General features: G+C 37.0%; 1 protein-coding gene across 16 annotated transcripts in view; it reads left to right on the top strand.

The window, feature by feature from the left end:
* The window catches only part of GULP1 (GULP PTB domain containing engulfment adaptor 1), a 383,611-nt gene that overhangs the window by 69,446 nt on the left and 286,832 nt on the right, over positions 1-27,333 (top strand). The window contains exon 1 of one of the 16 annotated variants that reach the window (XM_072612617.1): positions 2,780-2,931. The exons of the other annotated variants lie outside the window; for them this stretch is intronic. The gene's annotated coding sequence lies outside the window, so the exon portion shown is untranslated. Of the gene's footprint in view, positions 1-2,779; positions 2,932-27,333 lie in introns of those variants that run through there. 16 annotated transcript variants of the gene reach the window in all.

Raw genomic sequence — 27,333 nt, forward strand, 5'->3', positions numbered from 1 at the left:
GGTGTGGACAAGCTTCATATTTCTACCCCTTTCTCTGTTAGATTTCTCTGCCTCTGGGATTCAGAGAATGTTGTTGAACCAGTGAAGTCTCATTGATTAATTTTATATGACGATTGACTTAGCCAGTCAAAGGGAATTAAGTTGGTTTTTTGTTTTTTTTAAGGAAGATGGCAAATATGTTATTTGATATGTTGACTTGGAGGGTTCAGTGTGAGAGTCAGCATACGTTTATTAAATGACCTCTGCCTGCAGAATACTGCAAGTGTTGGGGAGAGAGATAAAGCTTAGATCATCTTCAATCCCTGCCCTTAATTAGTACATGGGCTAGTAGGCATTTAAAACACAGACATAGCTAACATTAATGGACAGTATTACATGCTAAGAACATTAAAAGCTTTGAGAATAGAGAGTATTTCATTTTCACATTTGTGTCCTTAACATATGGCTGGCATAGTGCCTGGCACACTGTGATAGAGATAAGGACTGAACATGTGATTTTACTGGTATAGAGAACTACATTAATGCAAGTCATCACCTTCTTGGCAATTGATAATCTTAGAAAGTTGCCTAGAGCATCTAGAGGCACATAATCAATGTTTGTTGATTGCCTTTTTAGAGGAAAGCAACACAGACAAACTCCAAAACTCTGGTCAATGCAATGACTTTTAAGATGGAATATATGTTTGTATCTCATTTTCAGGAAAGAAATGGTAGACTATAACTGTGGGATGAGACATAAGCTATCAGATGTAACCTATAATTTGGTTCGTTTTACTTAACAAAGTTGCAAGTAAATTTTGTCTTAGCTATTTTGCTTTTGGAGGGACAGGGAGGGGATAAACTAAAGAATGGCAGCAACGTTTAAAGGAAAGCCAAAGTAACAATTATCAGTCTTGGAGACAGAAACATTTAAACACCTGTAGTTACTGGTTGTAGGACCCTGGGAAAGTTATATAACTTATATAATTTCTTCATGCCTCAGTTTCCTCATGTAAAACTCAGTGATTGAACTTGATGACCACAGAAGTCCCTTCCAGTGCTAAATTTATGATTCTAGGATCTTATGAACATTTTCTTTTAAGAAAAAAAAAAGATGTGGAATTGCTTTGTGATCTCTATCGATGATATTCTGTTTTATTCCCAACCTTTCCAGTTCTGTAGTAATTTCAGCTTTGTCAGTAAATCTTTTGTTGTTTCTGCCTATTAAAAGGAAAACTACTAATATAAGTTTAGTTTCTCTGTACATGTGTGTGTATGCTCATGGATGTGTGTATAAATGTGTCTATTTAAAATTATATAAGTGCACACACATATATGTAACATATGCATTTCGATAATTGTCAAAATGTTTTTATCCAACTTTGGAGGATATTTGGAGGATGAAAGTCATGGAATTATGAATGTATTTATTTAAAGAAACAGTATATAGTGACTTGCCCATACTGTATTGCACATAGTGGCTACATAAAAATGAAAGCCAGTTTTAGACAATATGCAATTATTAAATTATCCCTTGTCTCACCATGTGAGAATTTTAATGACCAGACCATCATGTATTTAATGATGCTACTTCCAGCCCTCAAGTTCATGAACAGCAATTTGAGACCACATGATTTTTTGAACTCTTCCTTTTGAACTATCAGCAATAATAATCTGGCTTCCCACTACTCCTGTTAATAAGCAGCTCACCCCAAATATCCTGCCCTTTGGGCTATCACCACACTGAAGAGATCAGCAGTTCCCTGCTGCTGAAACCTGCTGCCTTTTGACTGTGAAGTCAAATAGTGACCCTAAAGGAGACTTGCTTCACATTTCCCTGGAGCAACACTTTTGATGCTGTATTCTATGCAGCTTTTGTGTGCCAGGTTGTATGAATAGGAATTCAATTAAAATTTTTAATGCGACTATATTTTCTTTCCTAAATAATAAATATGAAATTGCATCTTCTCAAAGTGCTTATTACTTGTGACAGTTTTTCAGTATGAGAACAAGTTTAATTTCTTCAGTTTTGATTTAAAATAGTTTCCCTGGCATCTATTGCCTTGTCGTATGCCTTTGTCTGTATACCACAATAGCCTGGATAAAATTTATGGGTTCTATCCATGTCTATCTATCAATCAAATCTATTCATATGATATCTGTAATCAGTTGATATGATAGATATAAATCTCTATTGATAGATATACCTATAGCTATAGCAAACCCTAGAATCTTTTATGATCAAGTTAGTTTGGAAAATACTAGTCCTCAATAAAAGAGGGAAAGGGAGAAGGAACAAAATTAAGATCTTACTGTGTGCTAGACACTGTGCTAAATGTTTTTACAAATATTATCTCATTTCATCCTTACAACAATCCCACGAAGTAGGTGCCATTATTATCTCCATTTTACAGTTGAGAAAACTGAGGCAAACCGAGGTTAAGTAACTTGCCCAGGGTCATACCATCAAAGGTTGAGGTTGGATCTGAACTTTTGTCTAACTGACTCTCTAGGAACAGTACTCTATCTACTATCCCACCTAGCTGAAGTATCATATTATAGTGGAAAAAGTGAACTCTGGAGTAATAATCTGTCTTTCCTACTTCACAGGCTTGAAACAAAGTACTTTTAAATCACAAAGTTCTAGAACGCTGTGAGTTATTTCCCACAGACACTCTATCTTCATTAGTCCTTCCCATGGCCTCCTCTTCACTTTCTCCCAAATTGACCCTATTTGAGGTTTTCTTGGCAAAGATACTGGAGTGATTCGTATTTCCTTCTCTAGTTCATTTTATAGATGAGGAACTGAGGCAAACAGGGCTAAGTGACTTGCCCAGGGTCACACAGCTAAGTAAATGTGTGAGGTCATATTTGAACTCATGAAGATGAGTCTCCCTGACTCTAGACTTCCTGACTCTATCCACTGCACCACCCAACTTGGATTTAGAGAAGGTGAGTTCAAATCTCATATTCTGCATATGATCTTGGACATGTGATTTAACCTGTCTGGTCATCAGTTTCCATATCAATAAAATGGAATGGGTAGGATCAGATGACTTATAATGTTCCTTCTCCCTTGAATCTATGATCTTATAAATAGGAGCAAAGTATAGAACTTTTATTCTTGAGGAAAATTGATAGGAGATACATTTCAAGAGGAAATCTGAAGTGAATTCTTAACTGTCATGTTGATGAGAAAATGGAGAAAATTTAAGTTTAAACTCCAATTTACTCTGAGATAGTTGTTATTATCATACTGTAATTTTGAAACTATTTGTTGCCCAACTCATTTTCATTTCATAAAATTGGCATTTCCATTAAAACTGCCTTAAAATTTCTTTTAAAAACAAGAAAGCAAAATTGACTTTGAAGAAAATTTGATATATAATGCAGATAGTTTACCATTATAAACTTCATTTCTACTTTTTCCAAAATTCCAGATTTCATCAGCAAGAATACTTCCTCCTATGGCCCACCATAAAATCCCTCCACATTTTGATAAATTTTTTCAGAAGTATTGACGTAGCCAAAAATAAGTCGTTGCCTAGTGGTCAGTCCTCTCATGATGAGTCTACCTGGACTTTGTACATCTGGTCATTGGACCAAAGGAAGGAATTTTCTCCATCAATTAAGGAATGATCTCTAAGTTTCTATTATTTTTTTTTTAAAATGATCCTTTTTTATTTCCAGACTTTGCTCACATGTAACCACATACATATTCTTGCATTTGTGATCGCATTCCACCAAGATCATGTCCAGTCTTCCAATTCAGCCAGTGATAACAAGCTGTCTTTTAATTCCATTAAGTTTTCTCTGAAGAACTTCTCTATGCATTACAAATGGGTAACAAGAAATGTAAATCCTTATTTTTCACTTTCTTTAGCACCTTAACACATTTTTGCCTCTGCTCCCTGTTCCTTACTCTCTGTGATTACATCAGCTGGCTGGGGTTAAAAATCAACTGATCAGAGAAGTCTTTTGATCAACCTTCCCCATTATACTTGCCAATGTTCTCCAGTAGGGGTCTGCCTAATGTACTCTGTGTCTTCCTTGCTTTCTCTTGACTGTGTGAGAATACAGTGGAGCTCACTAGCTACTCATCAGTTATTCCTTGCTCTCATCACGTGACCAGCAAATCTTTTTACTCAAACATTTCTTTGTTGACATCCTTTATATTGCTTCTCCATGTAAGACCTCATGTAGCAGGCAAGTCTTCAAGGAAGCTAGAAATTATAATTCTATCCTATTCTTAAAGTAGGAGGAATAAAATCATCATCACATAGCACATATACACTTTACAAACAGATCTGCATAAAAAATGAATCACAAGAAAAGCGGTAGTATATTCTATCCCTTTCTGACTTATTGCCTGCTATCCATTAGATTTGGTTAATGTCATACATGCTAATTTCATTGTACTTAGTTGTGACTGACTTTTTGTGACCCCATTTAGGGTTTTCTTGAGAAAGATACTGGAGTAGTTTGCCATTTCCTTTTCCAGCATCTTTTACAGATGAAGAAACTGAGGCAAACAGGGTTAAGTGACTTGCTCAGGGTCACATAGCTGTTAAGTATCTGAGGCCTGATTTGAACTCAGATCTTCCTGACTCCGGGGTTGGCATTCAGTCCACTGAGACAGCACCTGTGTGCCCACATGTTATCTAGTCCACCCTGATTTCTTTTAGTTTCTTCCTAGAGGACAGCAGAGTTGATTGTTATGATTGATCTAGCTATTATAAAAGTGAATCAAGATGTGAGAAATACATCTAATTGGAATAAAGTTTAGACAATCAAGTCTTGATTGTCTGTTATGGAGGGGGGAGTAGTATTCTGCTTCCAAAAAGTGGGTAATTCAACATTTTTGCTTTTGGAGTAAGCATTATTCTTAATTATATTATACTTATGCCAAAATTAGTAGTAGTTTTCATTTCCTGAATGAAAACCAAGTGACCAAAAAGAAATGTGGCCCAGAAGGTCATTTGAATGTGTGGAGAGACCCTGGTATCATTACAGATGAGTTATAAACCACCCACATGTAGATGACATTTCAGTTATATTTATATATAATATGATTTGTTATAAAGTCTGGAAATGTCACATTTTTCATATTACAGGCTAAATTTACTTTTATTTTATGGTCTATGCATGGTACTTTATATTGGAAAGTTACTCCAAAGTGAGTGAGTCATCTTAGTGTCAGAGATCTCCCTTAAGATTTGGGGCTAATTTTCCCTTGTCCTGTCAAGGCTTCTCTTAGAGAGATGTGTAGTAGTCATTAGAATTCCATAAGATCCTGGGGGTATTTTTACATATGCACCTTTAAATGCTCATTATTTGAAATTTTTAATACTTGAAATTACTTTTAAGTAACTTTGAATTAAAAAAAAGACATTTCCCATCTCAATGATTCAATTATTTTAAAGGCACATTGACACATTTCAGGAAGAACAATTGTAACAGCCTGTTTTAGTGCTTTAAATAGCATTAGTCACAGATATTTTTCAGATAAGATCATATTTCTTCTCTCTAGAGATTACTTGTCCAAAAATCTCAACTCCATGAAACATAGTTGTGAGCCAAGACATAAACAAAAAAAGCCACATAGCAACCCATGTAGGGGCTAGAGTCCGTGAACTAAAACGTGATTTGTTAAAAGGTAAATTCCTTAACCGTATACAGGGACTGTTTGTTCTTATTTTTATAAGTAATTTTTACAAGTTTAGTTGTCTAAATTCCCAGGCCACAGCCAATCAGATGCAACAAGTTAGATGTAAATTGGCTACTGTTTCAAGCAGGCACACTGGCATTCCTAGTAAAGTCATGGCTAATTTATTTGCCCAGCCAATCCAGTTGTTCTTTTTTTGACCCAAGAGCTGTTAGCACTTCGTAAAGGAATCAGGGTGTTAAAACTTATTAGCATATTAAAACCTCATCTAGTGTGGCTGCTTCCTTTGATTACATCAAGTGAGTTTTGGTAGGGAGGACAATAATCACATGCTCCCTCCCGTTGAGGGAGGGGAGACTAATAACATTAAACAAGAAATGTAGCACACAATAAGGTGCTCTCCATGAGATGGTGCTCATAAATATTAATTAATAAAGATCTAATTGAACTACTGGACATTGACTAATCTCTTTCCGCCAATAAATAATTCAGTGACCTGCTAATGATGACATGTTTTTCTTAGTTTTATGCACAAGTGGGGATTAATTTTTACTTTAGGATTAAGGAAATTAAATCTTGTAAACAGTAAACAGAAAGAAGAACTTAAGTACAATTAAGACTGTATACTAAGAAAAAAATGAGGTCACTATCAGTTCCATCACTGATTATTTTATTTGGAAAATGTCAGAGAAGGAGTAATTGTGTTCTGGTGTTATGAGTCTAGCCTGATGTAATTGTAATTATGAAAGTTAAAGATCTTCCCCACCCATTAATGGGCCAGGGAAGTTTGATTAGGGAGATTTGTTTTGTAGGAAGATCCACACGTTTTGTTAGTTTCTAATGAGGCACTGGTTCTCAAGGGTTGTGATGCCCTCTGACTCTGAAAAGTGTACAAATACTCCGAGGTGAGGTTTTACTTTTGGGCTTACATGTTGGAAGTGTTTGCTTGCCCAGTTGAGACTCTTGGCAGCCATTGAGGAATTCCCCCTACCCCCCTTGAAAACCCAGATGTTGGTGCTTCTCTCTCTGATAATTAGGTATGTCTGTGATGGTCAGACAGTTGGATCTGTCTGTTAATCTGTGATGTATGTGTTAATTATGGTCAGGCAGTTGGAAGCCCTGTCTGTTGGTTTTTATTTGTATTTTCTCTGAAGTTCAGGTGCTGACTTTTCCTCCTGAACTAAGTGAATAATAATGCATGTGCTTGATTAAAGTGACTGTTGACCCCTCAAAAGTTTCCTTTCCTTTTAGAAAAGCAGATCTAAGAACCTGTACAGCAGCACCCTCTTCTGTGTATGTTGAGGTCCTTGTTGTTATACCTGACTCAGGCCAATCCCCCAGTGCTTTAGGTTTGATACTGGAACAAAATGAGACACTGACAAGTGATTGAGTAGTTAACAAAGGAGACTTACTTAGTCATAGGGCGAGAAAAATATTGAACGAAGATATGCATATAGAAGTTAATTCAGCTATGAACATTACTTCCTTATATTACCCATTATCTTCCACTGACCAAACCTTGGAGTACCTCCCTGTCCCTTTCCACTTTGCTTCTCTTGTTTACTTTATATCCAGTTGATGAGGAAGCAACTTCAGTAGTCCCAGTCCTTGGTCCTTTGCGTCAGTCCAAGTCTAAGGAAACATCTCAATATCTTATATGGAAATAGCCCAACCTGCACTGGGAGAAAGGTTAAGATATTGTTCCTACTACATCTGATAGTTTAAATAGCAATGAGATTTGTGAGTGGGAGATATTTTTCCACCTTTACATTTTCTTGTTAACAAAAATCATTACATAAAAAGCTTTGTATATTTCTAGTGATTTTAATATTTCATAGTTAACCTAATCTAGTTTCCATTTAGATCTGATAATGATGTCTCTAGCCATTTTGACTCTTCTTGAATAAAAATATGTGCCTCATTTTCTTCACAGACAGGAGGTAAATAATGTTTGCGCCATCTATCTCAGATTTGTGAGGAAAGTGCTTTGTACATCTTAAAGTAATATGAAAATGTGAATTTTCATGATTCTCTTCCTCTTTATTTTTTTTAAAAGAAAATGTAGGATAATCCAAGTCTCTTGGAGTCATTTTAATGCATGAATGTGCAAAGAAGGGCTAACTTAAAAAAACAACATATAGCTTTATTGTAAAAACAAAACAATATTTTATCTTGATGTAGTATTTATCCAAACATTTTAAAGTCATATAGCTGATAATTTTGGATAGTTCCAAGAAAATTTCTTTTCCTTACTTATATATGCCTTTATTTTTTGTTGTTCACTCATTTTTCAGTGGTGTCTAACTCTTCCTTGACCCCATTTGGGGTTTTCTTGGCAGAGATACTGGAGTGGTTTGCCATTTTCTTCCCCAATTCATTTTAAAGATGAGGAAACTGAGGCAAACAGGGTTAAATGACTTGCTCAGGGTCTCACAATTAGTAAGTGGTCGAGGTCAGAACTGAATTCAGGAAGAGGAGTCTTCCTGGCTCTGGGCCTAGTGCTCTATCCATTGTGCCACCTAGCTGCCCCTGCCTTCCTTTTTATTTTATTTTTTTGAATGAACAATAATGAATGTTCCCTCTTTCTTGCTCTTCCCTCTCCCCTCCTATTGAAAAGAAAAACAAAAACAAAACAAAAACCTGGCCAGAAAAATATACAAACTTGCATAGCTAAGCAAGAAAGATTCCAACTTTGGCTAAGTACATAAAACATCTATCTCATTTACTTCTGCCAGCACTTAGCACAGGGCCTGGCACAGAGAAGGCAGGCACATAACAATGTTGATTGATTGATTGATTGATTGTCAGGAAGCAGGAGGAATTCTTTGTCATCTGTCCTTCAGGATCAAGGTTGGTCATTGCATTGATTTGAGGGCTTAAGTTTTGTAAAGTTGTTTGTCTTTACTGTGTTATTAGTTTCAGTAATTATTCTCCTTGTTCTGTTCATTTCACTCTTTATCAGTTCCTACAAGTCTTCCCAGGCTTGATTTAAACCATTCTTTTTATTATTTCTTATGACCCAATAATACTCTATTATCTTCATGTATTATATTTTGTTCAGCTCTACCTCAATTGATGGGCACATCCTTAGTTCACATTTTTTTTTCTTTTTTGATTATGTATATCCCTTGCATACATGAGCAAAAAACAGGCATACTCTGATGACCGAAATTAGAGGAAAATTAAGAAGCCTCTTGGTGAGCATGAAAGAGGAGAGTGTAAATGCTAGCTTGGAGCTAAACATTAAAAAAAAACAAAAAAGATCACAGCAACTGGTCCCATCACCTCCTGGCCAACAGAGGGAAAAGAAATGAAAGCGATGTCAGATTTTATATTCATGGGTTCAGGGGTCATTGTAGATGGTGACTTCAGCCATCAAATTTAAAGATGCTGCTTCTTGGAAGAAAAGCTGTGGTAAATCTGGGCAGCATACTTAAAAAGTAGAGATATTGATTGCCTTGCCTGACAAAAGCCTGTATAATCACGGCTATGATTTTTCTAGTAGTAATGTATGACTATGAGAGTTGGACTATAAAGAAAGCTGAGCTCTACAGAATAAATACTTGCAAATTGTGGTGCTGGAGAAGACTTTTGAAAATCACTTGGATTGTAAGGAAATCAAATAAGTCAATGCTTAAAGAAATTAATTCAGACTACTCACTGGAAGGATAACTACTGAAGCTGAAGCTTAAGTACTTTGGCCACATAACAAGAAGATAGGACTCATTAGAAAAGACATTGATACTGGGAAAGATTGAAGGAAAAAGGAATAGGGAATAGCAGAGGATGAGATGGATAGATCATATCATAGAAGCAATAAGCTTGAGCTTAGACAAACTTCAGGAGATAATGAAAGGTCTAGTGGGCTATGGTCTAAAAGGTCATGAAAAGTTGGACATGACTGAATGAAGCACAATGTTTTTTGAGCATTTTCTTTTGAGTTTTCTGTTTTTGAAACATATCTATCAAGCAGATGTTCCTTTCCATTCTATCTGACCACAGCAGGATCATCTTCCTTGAATTTCATTCGGTTTCATTATTTGCCTGTTAGGATATTTCTTGTCTTTATGTCATTAAAAAAACATACACACAAACCCTCAGCAATAGATTTTAGGAGCCTTTTCTCTGTGCTGATATGATGCTCATTATTCAGAACATAATTGGCTTCAACCAATGAACTGAAGATTGTGAAGCGAGAAAAGGTACTACCCCTTTTAAAATCATGTTATGTCACTGACTATCTGGTTCTTTTCTTGGGAAGGGACTTTTCAACCACAGTTAATGGCTCAAATGAATAAACAGATTATGCAACAGATTGTTATGTCTCCCACTATGGAAGTTCAATTGTTAACTTTCCTTTTATGGAAGAAGAACACCCCATTGATCCGGGTAAATGCTATAGCTTGCTGCTTATTGGCCATGTATTCTAAGCAGTTCTGAAAGGCTATATAAAGCAAATCAATACACTAAGAAGGGAGTGGAGAGGTAGGCTGCTACTATTCATGGGCAGCTTCCCTTGTTCTATTAATAAATGTCTTTTCCTTTCATTTTGACATCTCACTTTATTTGACCCTTAGTTTAGTGGACCTGCTGGTGAGTGAGATTCTCTCTGGGCTGTCTAGGATCTAAACCTTTTCCTGCCTGTGGGACCTTGGACAAATTATTTAATCTCTCTGAGTCTCAGTTTCCTTACTACATCACTATCCTTCTATCATCTGAGAGAAACTCCTTGAAACAACTTTCTATGTTATGTGCTTCCCTGTCCTTTTCCTCTCTTACTAGTCTTTGACAATCTGGCTTCTATTAATAACTGAAATGGAGTCAAATGTCTTGGGTTCAACTCTAATGCTTGGCTACCTGGGTGACCTTGGGCAATTTATAATCTCCCTGGATTTTTCTTATCCTAGAAGATGTTTAAGCCAGAAGAGGCTCCTTTGGGTTGCCTCCCCCAACCTGATCCATCTTCCAAATGAATTAATTTAAAAGTATTATTTGTGTGCATCTTTTATACTGCTTGTCCCAAGGCACATTTTGTGAGGCTTAACCTGGCATCAGTAATGCTAGTTACTAATTTATAGCACAGTTTCATTCGTCTACCAGGTCTTGAGCTATGTTTTAATCTACCTATCTGTATATTTCCACACACAGTGGAGCGTATTTTTGAAAGTGATGTTTAAGATGGCTAATATCCTCCTTGTGGTTAATGTAAAGGGTTATTTACATGGGACATTTATAAGATTAGTAGCTCCTGTGTGCTTTGGCTGTAAGGTGTGCAAAGTAATTTTCTTAAAATTATCTTGTGAAATAGATAGTGGCTATATTATCAACCACATTTTACAGATGATGAAACTAAGACTTGGAGAGCTTAAATGAATTGCATACGGTCAAATACCTAGTGTCAATCAAAATTCAGATACAGATCTGACTGCTAGTCCAAGACACTTTACATTATACTACCCTGCCTCTTCCATAACTGTGGTTATGCTGGAGGCAGACTATCCCTTCATGGTCCCAGTGCTGGTTTACCCCTCCTGCTTTGCTCTTTGGATAATAAGAGCAGATCCTCCTCCCACTGGAGGGGGCCAACTGAAATCCTCTTGAGGGCAGCCATCAATGACCCAAGAAGTGGCCAAATGCACTTGGCCATTGCTAGCTTTCCAACTGTTTAGGCTCCAACATTTCTGGGGTTGGAATTTACTTTAAAACTTGTCATTTCTAGCAAAAAAGGGCTTTGCATTTTTTCTCTTTCCTCTTCTTCCTTTCCAAGAAAAATTGAAAACACTTTTCTCTTCACATTAGCATTTGGCCACCTAGTATCACTTCTATTCTGTGTTTACGTGACTTGAGAAGCAACCCTAAAGTGCTGAGCTTCTGCCACTTAACACCCCTCCAAAAATACATAAATAATAATAATAATAATACTCAATAACCGGGCTATGTATAGTTTTTGTTATGTTTCACAGCCTATAATTTGATCCATTCCAGCTCAATCTGTATAATTGTGCGTTGTGTTATAATAGGATTTTTGACTGAAGCTGAATCAACTTTACAGGTGGTATAGAAAGTATTAGGTTTAAGAAGATTACATGATCATTCAGTTAGTGCTCAGAGATGTTTAATGACTACTTAATTTCTCTAGTATTTCAATTAATTAAAATAAAAACACTTACTGAGTGGCTATTATGTGCCAGCACTATGCCAGGCACATTGCCTCTCATGCTCATGATTACTATCCAAAAGGACATCTCTATGTATCTCTTCTAATTTGTTGTTTAAAAAAAATCATCATCTTTAGCCAGTCTGGTAATAAGCTTCTCTGAATTTATCTAAGCTGGTCCTTGGACAACAGACATAATCTGCTATTGTGCCTAACTCAAAGATTCTCTGAAGGTTAGTAGGATTTGCCAGAGCTTACTTTCTCCTAAAATGAACTTGAAAAATCCAGGTGACTTCTTTACACATAAGGCAGCATGGTAACACTTTAGTGGAGTCCTTGACTAGTATACAATAATATTCTAATGAGGACTGATATAACAAATCCCTGTTTATGGTCTATACTTATTTGACAAGTATAGTAATAGGAAAAGGTTCTTGTACCTGATTTCTTTGGTATGGGGAACTCCCAAATGGAGAGATTCCCTCTACCAGTGCAGATAGACAACTTCTCTTCAATTGATAGGCTTAGAGAGCTTTCTAGAAACCTACAAGGTTTGTGTCCAGGGTCACAGAGACATTACATCAGAAGCAGGACTTCAACTCAGTTCACAGATCTTAGCCAAACTTTATTTGCTATACTACTAGGACTCATACTAATGAATACCAGACAAATCAACACGTCTTTGTATCTATTTCAACCTATAATCATGGATTAATATTAGCAACAATATTATAACTAATATACATATCTGTGTATGTAGCCAAATTAGAGATTTAGTATGATCTTCCAATGAAATGAGAATTAACTCTGTGGTGGATCTTAATAGAGACATATATTTAATTAGTGTTCAAAGATCACATGAATTGATAAGAAAGGCTTGTTTTAGAAAATCAAATGCCTGTAGCAGGGATTTTATCACAAGGTCTGTGGACTTACTTTTTTATTTTTTCATTTTATAAAAAATATTTTGACAACAGTCCTGTATGTTTTATTTTATGTATTTAAGAACATTATTCTCAGGACCCCATAGGTTTCTATGACACAAAAAAGTTTAAAAGCCTTGTTATGAATTAACCAATTAGAGTGTTGGGCCTGGAGTCAGGAAGACTTATTTTTCTGAGTTCAAATCCAGTCTCAGATGCTTATTGGCTGTGTGAGCCTGCACGAGTCATTTAACCTTGTTTGCCTTAATTTCTTCATCTGTAAAATAAGCTGGAGAAATAAATGGCAAACCATTCCAGCACCTTGCCAAGAAAATCCCAACAACGGGATCTCAAAGAGTCAGACGCAACTGATCAAATGACTGAAAAAAATGTGCTGACAAGGTAGAATGCCCGTGGAAGTAAACTTCAGAATTTTTAAACTATGCCAACACTAGATTAGTTCCTTGTGTAATAACAATGGTTTCCAACACTCTTTATGTGCAGTAGTGGAACCGAAGAAGAAAAATATAATTTATTAAAGAAATTGCTCTTTCCACACACATCAGTGGTAATATGGCTGATGCATAAAGTGAATGTGGAAGCGTATAGCATTTGTGAAGTAGCCTATGGAAGTGAATATAGTGCTTTATTTGAAATCAGGAAGACTTAGGGTAGTAACTCATATCTGCCACTTGTGATAGCTGTATGAACATTGGCCTATCACCTTATATTTCTGAACCTCGAATTCCTCATCTTCATAATGAGGGGAGTTAATCAACAAGTAGTCTTAAGTCCCTATTATATGTTTAGTATTGTATTAGATTCTGGGGATAAGGGGTGGCTAGGTGGTGCAGTGGATAGAGCAGCAGTGCAGGAGTCAGGAGGACCTGAGTTCAAATATCACCTCAGATGTGACACTCATTAGCTATGTGACCTTGGGCAAGTCATTTAACCCCAACTGCCTCATCCTGGGCCATCTCCAGTCATCCTGATGAATATCTGGTCACTGGATTCAGATGGCTCTGGAGGAGAAGTGAGGCTGGTGACCTGCACAGCCCTCCCTCACTCAAAACAAAGTCAAGTGCAAGTCATGTCATCATTTCTCCGATGGCATGGTCTTCTTCTGCAATGGAGGATGAACACACACACAGATTCTGGGGATACAAAGGCAGAATTGAAAGCCCTGCCCTCAATGAGCTTATATTCCCTCAATAACAGTAGTATCTTGATCTGATTATTGTGAAGTTCAAAAATAACAATAACTTATAAAGAGCTTTGAATAATTTAAACCAGCATGTAAATATCAGTTATAATTAAAAGCAGCTTACATTGACTTGAAAAAATTGTCAAGTAAATGTGGGACCTCACTCATGCTTGTCAATAAAACGGATGGGATTGTAACATGAGAATCTTCTGTTTCTTTAAAACTTCTCAGCTGTCTCAGTAGAATTTAATAAAGGCAAACTGAGGTGCAGAATTCAGTTTCATCATTTTATTAGCACTGCTTCAAAGTGGACCAAATGGCTACCTCAAGTCAGTAACCCAGAGGAGGAGGCAAAGCTCCTTTTTAAGAGCATAGAACAAAGACAGAATTGGGTATGTGGGGAAAATAATGGAGTTGATTCCAGAGCTGGTAGCATCATGGGGGGGGGGGGGAGAGTGTCAGGGTTTAGAAGGGTGAGGACAGTACTACTGGCTAGAAATTGGGAATGAGGGGCTAGCAATAATGCTTTCCTTCCTTCCCGTAAATAAGAAATATTAGAGATAGTGGACCAGACTTCTTTGGATAACAAACTGGACATCTTTGAAGGCAAGCTTGGTGGCATAAAGATACTAGACCAGACTCCCTGGTGTCCATCTATATCCCTCAAGGATAACAGGTTTCCTTGAAGCAAAAATAGAACAGTGAATAGCAGGAGAACAACTTCTAAATTTAGCTCATAGGTAAAGAGACAAAGAAACTTGGCTTGAGCCATAATACAAAATGTAGCAATAATGCAGAATAAGGTCTATTACAGAATAAATCAATTCTAAAATGACACCAGATCAACTTAATTTCTTCGCAAGGCTAACTTTGCCCTAAAATCCCTGCCTCAGAAAGAACAAAGCACTAACCACTCCCGTTGTACCCTAGTACCCATGTGTATAGAAGTCATCTCAGACCAGCAAACATCCAGTGAGTTTTTACTCTGTAGAAACATATCATGTTAGATACTGAAGGAGAAAGAGGTAACACAGTCTATTTGGGAAAATAAAGCATGAGCACCAAAAGGTCATGTCAGTGCATTAGAGGGGTGTGCCTAGAGGGGAGAAATCACCATTACCTTGATCACAGAGAGAAATCAGAGTAGAATAGAAGCTCTTTGACTATCTTTGTATCCCTAGAGCCTGGCTAGGACAGTGCCCAGAGCAGAATTGATGATTAATAAATACTTTTTGAGTGAATGAATGAATGAATAAGAGTCCTTGAGGAAGCAGTTGTGGGCTACCTCCACTTGGAGCAGCCAGGGATGAAGGCAGCAAGACAGACAGTGTTGAGGCTCATAAAGGAGTATGCTGGAGGGAAAGGAAAAATGTTTTTAATGGAACTTGCCCAATACTAAATATTCTGTTTAGTTCAGTGGAAAGAATATGACAATTGGAGTCAAAATGAGTGTTCAGCTTCTATGTTCTGTCATATGTTCTATGTTCAAGTGCTGGCTCTGTCACTTATTATTGTGTAACTTTGGACTTCGCACCCCTTGCTTCCTCAAGACCCACCTTCCTCCTCTGTAAAATGAGAGATTTTGTTCAGTCATTTATCGATCATGTCTGACTCTCCCACCCCATCTGGAGGTTTGCCATTTCCTTGTCAGGGTCATTTTGCAGGTGAGGAAACAGGCAAACAGGATTAAATGACTTGCCCAGATTTGAATTTAAGATCAGTCTTCCTGACTCCAGGCCCAACACTCTGTCCACTGTACCACCTAGATTCTCCTATGAGAAACTGGGCTGGATAAATTGTTAAGATCCCTTCAGGCTTAAACATTCTAAGATTTTATAAATATTGGTGAGGAAACAAGTGGATTGGCACAATCTTTCTTCCCAGCTGAGGTAGCCTTTCCTGGGACAGTGACCCCTTTGCTGTTATCAGTGGAAGAGGAGTTGGTTGTCCAGTTTCATCACAAATAAACTTTAATCCCCTGTTATGCTACCCAGCACTTAGGACTTTGAAATAGAATTAATTATTATGGGATTTGACATGAACATCACTTTGGGATACTGATTGATTTTCTTTTGGTCTGTAAATAAATTTAAATAGGGGTCCTAAAGCCCAGAATTTGAGAGATTCTGTGCTTGGTCTCTAAGTCCTTACTCTCTGGGATACTTCTAATGGGAACACTTCTGGAATACTCTAAAAATGTGCACACACTGCAGTGCCATCCCCTTCCGTCCCCCCCCATGATGCTGGTTGTCCCCATGATGATGGTTAGGTTCCTGGGGCAGCCTATAAAAGCCTATTTAAATTAAAATATATCTCATGTATTGAACTAGTCTACTAATTTAAAGTTATAGAGCTTAGCTACCATGTATAACAAGATTTCTATGGGAAATACAATCTGAATTCCAATTTGAGAGCATGGGCTCATAGGTCTAGTGCTAAGAGAGGTTATATATAGGGGTCAGCTAATCCAATCTTCTCATTTTATAGATGAAGGACTTATATCCTGTTATTCTAAGTTCAACATTCTTTTTAATATACCATGATGTCAAAAATACATTTACCCACACCCATAATGGGGGAGTGAGTATTAGGAACCAGGGACAAACCTTTTACTCCATTAACCTTAAACTCTACGTTTGGTAGCAAATCTTTCTGTAATCCATACACAGCTTTAGAATTAGCGTGGTAGTAAGGTGCACTGTTAAAGAAGCTAGAGATATAAGTAGATATTCGATGATGGAGTGTATCTTAGGGATGCCTTTGGGAAGTAATTTTAACTATTCAGTCATTCCAAGCTATTGAATTGTGTGGGTCTTTTGATATCCAATTTATATAAAGACTGCAGAAGTTATAATGAAATAGTTTTACATTTTTGGCTTCGTGTTATCTATATAGATGTGATTTAAGATAAGCGATGATGATAGTAACAACATAAGATTATAATAATGAAAAAAAGTAAAGAGAGGGCCACATTACCAGACGTATAGTAAGCACATACTACCCTGTTATCCTTTTCTGAAATTTGAGCATCTTTCTCTGGCCACACCCAGTCTAAGCCAGGGACCAGCTTTGTGAAGTAAGATCCTTCATTTACACTAGAAGGCAGTAAGGAGGAAAGGAAATTGTTCTGTCTTTCTCTCCTACTCCCAAAGGCAATAGTTTATTACAGTGAAACTACTCATCTAGTAGGAAACACCACAGACAGCAGATACACATGCTCACCCATTAGATGTAGACAAAGAAAGGCAGTATTCACAGAGTGGCAACAAAGAAGATAGATGTCAGCTGCAGACTCAAGAAAGAGCATGCCCTGTCAGTGGAGATGTCAGAAGAGAGCAGACCTTGGGAACAGAGTTGAACAGCTTGCCTAACAGAGAGAAATGCTACATCCAGGGAGAACTTTGTTAGGATTCCAAAGGAAGAGAAAAAACCATCGAAATTCTAAAGTTCTAGTCATGGCTACAAGTTCCATTACATATATGCTTCACTACCTTTGTTTTCCTATTTGGGCATATTCTTTATGTGAAAGTGCTCTTCAGGTGTGCATGTGTGAGGAGGAGATTTATTGGAACCACTGTTTCTTACTTGTTGTGTTCGTCCTTCGTTGCCAAAGAAGACCATGCCATCAGAGAAATGATGACATGACTTGTACTTGACTTTGTTTTGAGTGAGGGAGGGCTGTGCAGGTCACCAGCCTCACTTCTCCTCCAGAGCCATCTGAATCCAGTGACCAGATATTCATCAAGATGACTGGAGATGACCCAGGATGCACTGGAGACCTTGGGTGCCTTTAGGCCAAGGTCTATGCAGGTACTCACTTAGGGTGAGGTAATGCCCATTCATTGAATAGGCCTGTTTAAGAAGAGGCAATGAAAGGAAAGACATCAGGCTGAGAGGGAAACAGCAACAGTTACTATTACTGTGCCATCCTTGTAAATGCCTTTATTTTGACCTAACTATGTCTACTGGCTGACCGTTCATTGAGATAGTCACTTGTGAGAGCATAGTGAGTAGATGTCTGGACACTGCTATCATGGTCATTGCCAAATTGATGTTGTGATTAAGGTTTGCAAAGTGCTTTGAATATGTTATTTCATTTGATCCCTCAACAACCCAGTGAGAGGTGGATGCTATTATTATTTCTGTGTAACAAGGTAATGGAGAATCCCAGAGTTAAATGACTTGCTCAAGAACAAATAGGTAGTAATTGGTTGAGATAGGATGGAACTCGTCTCCCTGACTCCAAGTCCAATATTCTATCCACTAAACAGCATAGCTGCCAACCTTGAGCTTGAGAGTAGCAGCATTCTCTTTCTTAGGACTCAAGTACAGTGCAAATTGGGGAGAGTAATCCTTAATAATCCACATATGCATTTAAAAATTTTCTTGAAACTTAAAAGTAGTAGTCCTAGTAAAGAAAATAATTCTGAAATGTGAAGAAAAAGTATGCTTGTATATGCCAAAATTTTCTCTTAAAGATTGGAAAGAATTGTAGACAAATGGCTTTCTTTTCTGGATATAAAGATTTATGTCAGAACAGGGACCGAACAGTGATGATTTCTATAACACTGGCTAATTTTTGTTTATGTTAAAAAATAAGTTCTCATCAATTCCCAGTTCTTTTAGAGATACAGCCTTTCAGAAATTCATTAGGATGCTCATTAAGTTAATTAAAGATAGGGACATGGAACATCTGGTTTTAGCCAGATCACATTAAATAATTGAGACTTCTTCCTTTATATGTTATCCATTAAAATTTTTCATAATACAAAGACTAATAGGTCCATGTCTTTTGTGATCTGGCTTCCAAGATACATTTAATTTATAAAATAGGAGCAAAATTAACAGAAACTTTGCCATGGTGATTTTGCCCATTTCAATAAGCTGACAATACAATGACAAGATATCTTTAAATAACTGATGAAAGTCCTATCAATTAGAATTCTTTACAGCTGAACAACATAAGCTGAGGATATAAAAACCTTGGTAATTATAAGATTTTTACAAATATTTGGCAAATATTTGTTATTTTACAAAAAAAAAAACCATACAAAGTCAGGGTTTAGCAATACTCAGTAATAACATAGACAGTCAATAATTCATCTTTCATATCCTGCCAAATAGTTATTCCAAAACACAGTGCTGGTCATGGGATCCGCTTACTTCTCAAAGACTTTCAGTTACTCTCCATTACCTCAGGAGTAAATGAGCTCCTTCTGTGGCATTTAAAGCCCTTAACAATCTGGCTTCAATCTTATCTTTCTGGGTTGATTATATAGTGTCTCCTGCCCCACCGCATATACTTTATATTCCAGTAAAACCCTATATAAGACATTCTGCCTCCTATCTCTGAATCTTTGTTTTTGCTTAGGTCATCTTCCAATCCAGGAACATGCTCTTTTTCTCACCCTTGCCTCTTGGAACCCTTAGCTTTATTTTGTTTTTGTTTTTTTTAAGCTATTCCAAATATTTTAAGAAGAGTTCTCTGCAAGACATTTAAAACATCAGTTTGTGAGGATATACTTCTTTGGAAAGAGAGAGAGAGAGAGAGAGAGAGAGAGAGAGAGAGAGAGAGAGAGAGAGAGAGAGAGAGAGAGAAAATACAGAATGCAGTTAGCCGCTGAACTGAGGAATTTTCTTGATTTGGGGCAGGATCTGAGAGTCCAGTCTGCTGTTTTCTGATTAGCCTTGCAGTGTTCTGTAATCTCCTATTTCTCTTTTTCTGTGTCAAAAACCTCTGTCTTCTTGGTGTCTAGATTTATGGAGCCCCTTTTTCTTGAATAAAGCATCAGTAAAATGGTGTTGAATTTTTACAACTGAAAGATTGACTTTGGTAGAGATGGCAATGACAAATTTCTGATGGATCCTTCTCAGAGGAACACAGTTGATGGTCAGAAGTCCAGTCACCAGTAGCCAGTTGCTTCAGGAAAATCACATGCTTACCCCTCATTCTTTTGGCAAGCAAGCATCAGAACCAGGATGATGCTCCAGGGTGATACTAGCTGGAAGTCTCCTCATGTTATTGACTGAATGATTTTTGCCAAGACTTAGCAGCCAGTTTCTAGGCATATTCTTACTAAAGGTAATACCTCGGCATTTTGTGAATCTTTACCACACGGGTTCCTGCATTCTTATCACCACCAATTGGCATTGAGACAGTAGCAGGCATCTTCTCTTTCTTTTTCCTTTCAGTTCAGGTTTTTGATGCAGCAAATTTCTATTTGTGCCTCGCTCATTGGGAATGATCGATCCCTCGGACTAGGACTGGGTTCCAACTGCAATGCTTTCGGGGCTTTTTCACCACCTTTTCAACAACATCTTCCTTTTCATTCTTATCCTTTTTCCCCTTTCTGACCTTCTTTTCCTTTGGTTCCTTTTTTTTGTCCACCATCTAGAGAGAAGGGAAAGAGAATTAAGCAGCCTTAGTTTTTTTCAAGTGTCACTTCCTGCGTGAGATCAGTCTTGATTTTCCCACTTAGCAATTCTCACTTCTAATCCCAGGCTGATGTGTGTGTGTGTGTGTGTGTGTGTGTGTGTGTGTGTGTGTGTGTGTGTGTGTGTGTGAGAGAGAGAGAGAGAGAGAGAGAGAGAGAGAGAGAGAGAGAGAGAGAGAGAGAGAGAGATTGAGTGTAGGTACTGTAGATACAAAGGTTAAGGGACAACTGCCCTCCATGATTTTATATTCTAATTTGGAAAAGGAATACGTATATAGGTAAGCAAATCCTGCATTATGGTATTTGTAAATATATCAGTATGTGTATATATACACATGTGGGTGTAGGCTGTTCATCCTCATTATTCACAGATTCTTTATTTGCAAATTTTCCTACTTGCTAAAATTTATTTGTAACCCCCAAATCAATACTTGTATACTTTTGCAGTTATTCATGGACGTGGGCAAGTAGAGGAAAAATTGAATCACTCACCCCCATGCAGTAATCCTTGTTGCAACTGAACAAGGCTTTGCTTTTTTTTTTTAGCTCTCATATTGTAAAATGTCCCTATTTTTTGTCTTACTGCCATGTTTTTCACAGTTTTGTGATTTTTGTTGATAGTTTTGTGTTTAAAATGCCCCCTTCCCTCTCCCCCCAGCATAGTGCCGAAGTGCTTTATAGGGTTCCAAAGTACAAGAAGGCTACTATGATGCCTTATAGAGAAATTATGTGTCTTAGATATAAGCTTTGTTCATGCACAAATTCTAAGTATTGTTGACTTTAGAGTTCAATGTTAATGACTTAACTCCAGAAAAAGGAAGAGGATTCACCAATCTGTAATGAGGCCACTTGGCTAAGTTAATACTGTGACCAGAGGTTTATGGAAACCTAACCTTGTGTTTGCTTGTCTGCATATATGCTGTTTTTTTCAAATTAGAATGTAAGATTCTGGAGGGCATTTTCCCAGTCTTTGTATCTCTAATGCCTAGCGTAGTTCCTAGCACATAATAGATGATTAAGAAATGCTGGTTGACTTGAATTCACTGACATATTTAAATCTTAACTATATGATACAGAAAACTGTGTTCTCTATAATGACAATTTTAGATTGAATGACATAAGCATATCTTCATCTTTATACTATCATTTATAAGATCTTTCTTGGTAATAATCATACGAGATCGTATTTAAATAGTGATATATAATTGAGAATAAATACGTTAGACTCATAGCCTTGTGAAATAGTGTTCTCATCTTACAGAAGGGAAAAACTGAGGTTAAAAGATAGTCAGTGACATATCTTTGATCATATGACTGTGAAGTGTGTCAGCATATACTTGGACTCCAGTCTTCTAATACTAAGTATGGTGTCATTATGTCTTTCCTATTATATTAAAGGGATGCTCCATGATAGCCAATATTTTTCTTAGGTACTAAGGATGAAATAGTATCCAGTGAAATAATTGAAAGACATACAAAATCACACTGAATAAATATGCTGTTTGGCACCTTACTGATTAACAGATACTACATGCCTACAATGTGTGGTATGTTGTATAGAACAGGGAAAGAAAACACTTTTTTTTGTAAATGCAAGGTCAGTGTAACACACAAAAAAATCAGTTGAAGGCTGTATATATAGGGTAGTGTATATATATATATATATATATATATCATATATATGTATATATATTAGCAGTACTTAGTCTCATATTTGAAAAGATTTTTGAGAAAAAAATCCTAACTGCATTTAAAATTAAGAACAGCATATAGGGGCTCTATAACAAATGTATTAGTTTTAAAACCCGTTAAAGTTAGTTTAACATTATAGCCAATGAAAGGGGAAAGGAAGAAAAATCATTACTGAAAGCTTATTTGAAACCAGAATCCCCATGCTATATGTGTTCATGCCAGGGAGCTGCAGTATAAACATATTTGGCTTATGCAAATTCAACTATGTGAGCTAGATCAAAGAAAAGAGCAACAAAACCACTGAAATCATACTAATGACCCTTCTTATCCTCTTACTCAGTGAGCATATGACCTGGAGTCAATGTCAGATGAAAGACAGAAACCTTTTCTCTCAGTCTCAGTTTTTGAGTGCCTGTCATATGAGCATCTCACTACACTGAATGTGGTTTTGAAATCTGATCACCATATCCACAGGCAGTCTATTCATTCTGTTTAGGCTGATAGAACTAATGATTAGAAATAGCTCAGCCTTTCTGGCACTCCTGGTCAGCCAAAAGGCACCTGCCATTTTCCATTTGGCTTCCTTGTGTCCTCTCTTCCTTACAATGAAAGTTGAAGCAGCAGCAACTATGTATGTGGTGGTTTTTTTCATTCTTTGATATAATCACACTTAGGTGTTAAGTTCTTCCAAGAATATTTTTCCCGCAATCATCAGTTTTCCTACAAATTAAATTTAATCTATCTTTGCTTTGTCCTGTTAAACTCCAAGTTTCCCAATAAAGTAAATGCCCATCTTTTTAAAATTGACATTTTACCACTGTATATGACAACTGTTGGTATGGCTGCCAAAAGTGGAGTGTAACATTCTCCCAAGAATTAAAAAGGAATATTGAACAGAGAGTTATGGAAATACATAGGGTAGACATGAACTACCTATAACAATAAAGAGCTTGGAAGAACAGGACTGAAAATGTCACCAAAGCATTGTATAATGAGAAGTTAGACTGACAACGTAGTAAGAGAGTTAGGCAACCAGGGTGCTCCCACCACGTTGGTGCCTTCTCGGTATTAGCTGAAATGCCTCCTGCAACTTTAATAGAGTCCCTGTGGTTATTTCAAGGAATGAAATGTATAAGACCCACCAAGGGTTGGTGCAGGCATGAATGAATTTCTTTCTGAAAGATTTGAATCATTAGTGGGAACGTTCAAATAAATGGGATCATGAATATTTGAATATTTGAATTCTCTTATTTGTTGATATCTTAGTTATTGCCTTCCTCCTAATCAAAATTAGGGTAGTGTAGTAAAAAATAAAATTTATATTTGGTATTTTCCATAGAAACCATCTCAGAGTCATTAGTTCTATGATATAGATTGCCTCCTTTTAGAGACCTTGCCTCCTTTTGAGCTATAACCATTTAAAGATACTGCACTGTAGTTTGAGAGTGATTTAAGGTATTTTCTTTTCTTTTTTAGAGGCAATAGCCCAGGGTCACATAGCTAGTAAACTGTCTGAGTTCAGATTTGAACTTAGGTCCTCCTGATTCCAGACCCAGTACTTTATGCCACCTAGCTTCCCTGATTTAAGGTATTTTCAGGGGTAGTTTTGACCATATGTGGAGTTGAGCCTTTTGAACTGACTTTAGAATGTAATCCTAAAAGGTAATTCTATTGGTATGTATGCGTTATATTTACACACATGTGTATGTACATACGTATACATATATATATATATATATATATATATATATATATATATATATATATATACACACACACATACACACTTAAGAACAGAGTAAAATGACAGTCCTTTGGTATAGTTGACAGAATGAATGATGAGCTACCTTTAACCTGATATAAGGCATTAAAAGCTTAGATTCTTCCATCTAGTAATATGCATTATTAGGATGTATAAATAGCATATTTAGAAACTTTGCTTTTGTCAGAATGTGAAAAAAAGAAACAAACAAATAAAAAAGAGAACACCTCACTGTGTACCAAGTGTTTAGATTTTATAATATTGTGCAAGAAGGTAATTACTGTACTCTTCACTGGAATGATGGTATGTAGTTCCTCATTTATTGTAGCATAAAACTCAAAACTTAATTATCTGCTTCAATAAACTAACCATTTAAAATTGAGGCCCCTCTTTCTAAACAGTCTCTTTTCATATCCTTTGTCAAACATAATTTGCCTTCTAAAACTGAGCAAATCATCATCATAAATACCTTCACCTTAAGGCATAAAACACTGTAATCAGCACTTCTGAAAATCTCACCTGACATGCCTCTTAAAAGTTCCCACCCAAGGGGTGATGAAAAGTTTAATCCCTGAAAACTCCAGCTCAAACTCTAATCAGTGTTGGTTCATTAAGACTCCATAGGGGTAGTGATTATAAATTCTGTATATTATGCCCCAGAACTGTGAGTTTCAGGTTGCAAGATCACTTGCTTACTCATAGAAGCTAGCTAGAGCTTCACCTCCAGCCTTGTTTTTCCATGTCATGGTGATCAAGTCCCATGTGGTGGAGATGACTCAATTACATAGAAAGTTCCCCATTTATTTTTGTGTCTCCGGACCATTCTCTCTTGTCCAACATGAGCAGGTGACCATCTTATGACTGCTTAGTCAGTGGAGATGCTCCATGCTTTACCCAGTCTATTACTCCCCTGCTAATATATCATTTTTGGTTTGCAAGAGCAAGGTCTGTCAACCAATGAGATTCTTTATTTTGCCATGCCCCTTTTTGCATATTTGGGCCAGAATAAGCAACGTATTAATCCATACTTTGTATAAGTCACATAGGAATATAGTTTCTAATAGAAGGGTCCTATGATAGGCCTCAAACTTTAATGTAATGTTTATAACTTTTTACGAATTGTGGAGTCACTTCTGCAACCATAAGAATACTAGCAAAGATATCTCCATCTTGTTTTAGTCAAATTCCATGACCAAACCAAGTACGTGGGATGATATGGAAAGTGTCTCTCCCCCAATAAGTTCTTGGAGCATGTATATAGCTCCTGCCTAACCTATGGAGAAACCCATCTATCTTGTGATCACTTAGAGAAGATATTTCCTGCTTTGTTCAACCTGTGACCTTGCTGATAAATTGTTTTGCTTATCTTAGCATATGCATCATATGTCAACCAATGGAATTATTCTGTATTTGATGTAGCTATTCTTGAATATTTAGATATCTAACCCTATAAAAATAGAACCTTGGAAGGAGAGGTCCTCTCAGATCTTGGGAAGATCTGAGGTCCACTTCATAAGAGGGGACCATGGACCCTTTAATAAAGTGCCATTAGCTCAGGACTGTGCCTCCATCTCCTTTGTTTTAGGTTAGATAATTTTTATCCCCACAGTGAATAATAGAGAGTAGATCTTGTCACACTCACCTTGGGAAAAATGATGTAGCACTACAGACTGAGAATTCTGGGGAGGAGATCATAGTTTTAGCATGTTAAAATTGGAAGGATCTTAGAAATCATCAATTTTCCATCTTCATTTTTATAGACAAGGGACGTGAAGCCCAGAGAGGTTAATGTCCTCAAGTGGTTAGTGGCAGAGCTGACACTGGAACCTACACCTCTCATTTCCTGTTCTGTATTTATTTCACTGGTATACTGACTACTCCTACAAGATAATCTTTTTTGGAGGTGATGTTGGGGAAACATAAGGGAAAGAATTGCCTTTTATGTGTCAAACAGTGTGCTGAACACTTATAAATATTATCTCATTTGATCCTCATGACAGTTCTGTGAGGTGATTTTATTATCTGCATTTTATAATAGAGAAACTGAGGCAGATAGTATTTAAGTGACTTGCCCAGGGTCACACAACTATTAAGTGTTTGAGGCTAGATCTAAAGTCAGCTCTTCCTGATTCCAGACCCAGAGCTAAAGAAACTCCCATTGAGGAAACTTGTTCACCACAATGCAAAGAGATATCTCATATGTAACTTTTAGTTTTAGGAAGTTGCTTATGTAGCCAACAGATTAAGATGCTTACCAAGTTCACAGGGCAGAAGGACTTGAACCTAGGGCTTCCTGATTGAGGCTAATTCTCTGCCCAGTAACATTGTGTGGTTTTTTATGTTTTATGTGTCCATTAAATCTTTATAGTGGCTTATAATTATAATTTGTGAACACTAGAAATAACTTTTGATTACACTAATGTAAGAGAAAGGATAACTTGCAGGGGGGAGCCATTTGCTGTGTACACATGAAGCTTGTATGGCATTGTAGTGCCAATGCAATATTCACAGCACCTGTGGCAACCATGAATATCCTTGCAAAATACCACAGACTCTCCACATGAAAGACAGAACCAAAACATTTATTCAGACACTAGAAAGCCAAATCCATCATAGCAACAAAAATGTATACACAATAACAATGCAGAGAGCAACACCATCCCAAGCCTTCCCCCTGCTAGGCTTCCTACAAACCAGCTCCATTAAACAAATCACAGACCAGCTCTTTCCCTCACACTAGCCAGTTGTCTGTTTGCCTGCAACCTTCCTAGCCCTGTCTACTCTCATGACCAACTACCTCTCAGCTCTCCTCTAGCTCTGCCTTTTCCTGTTCCACCCATTCAGCAAACTCCCCCACTACAGGCTCCATGTGGCTCACTCATGTGACTCAGGCAGATCACATGGGCTTCTTAATGAATATGAAAGATCTCCTCATTTAAATTACCATTACAGTCATCTTGTTTATCTCCTCAATGCAGAGACATATTTTTCAGTAATGTCCATCTAAATTTCATTGGGTGCAGCACAATGGAAGTGCCTCATTGTTTTTCAGGGATTTTTTTTAATTGTACAAATTCTGGTTTTCTTTATATTTCCATATATTTCAGAAGCCTATTCTCTTTCTTCTCATGACAAGAACATATTACTGTGATAAGTTATTAGAGGAGTGGAATAGATACATCTAAGACTGTTCTAGCAGAGCACAACCACTGGCAAGACGTGCTAAACTGGAAAAGCTTCAAGTGTGGGCCCCAACATGGTCACCTGAGAACTAACCTGGCTAAGTGCACACAAATCACCAGAGGCTTTGTCTACATTTGTGGGGGAATTACTCACATCAGTGAGCTGACTAGTCTTTGAAGGACCGAAGCTTTATAAAATACTACCTAAAAATAGATATATTCAGTCACATTCATTACACAAAACAGAAAATAAAGATGAACACACTTTTAGGTACAGTTTTTATAAACCTAATTTTATATTTTGTTAAGGTAAGTACAGGACTGGATGAGATTTA

This window comes from Notamacropus eugenii, chromosome 5 (genome assembly GCF_028372415.1).
Source record: "Notamacropus eugenii isolate mMacEug1 chromosome 5, mMacEug1.pri_v2, whole genome shotgun sequence".
Taxonomy (NCBI): domain Eukaryota; kingdom Metazoa; phylum Chordata; class Mammalia; order Diprotodontia; family Macropodidae; genus Notamacropus; species Notamacropus eugenii.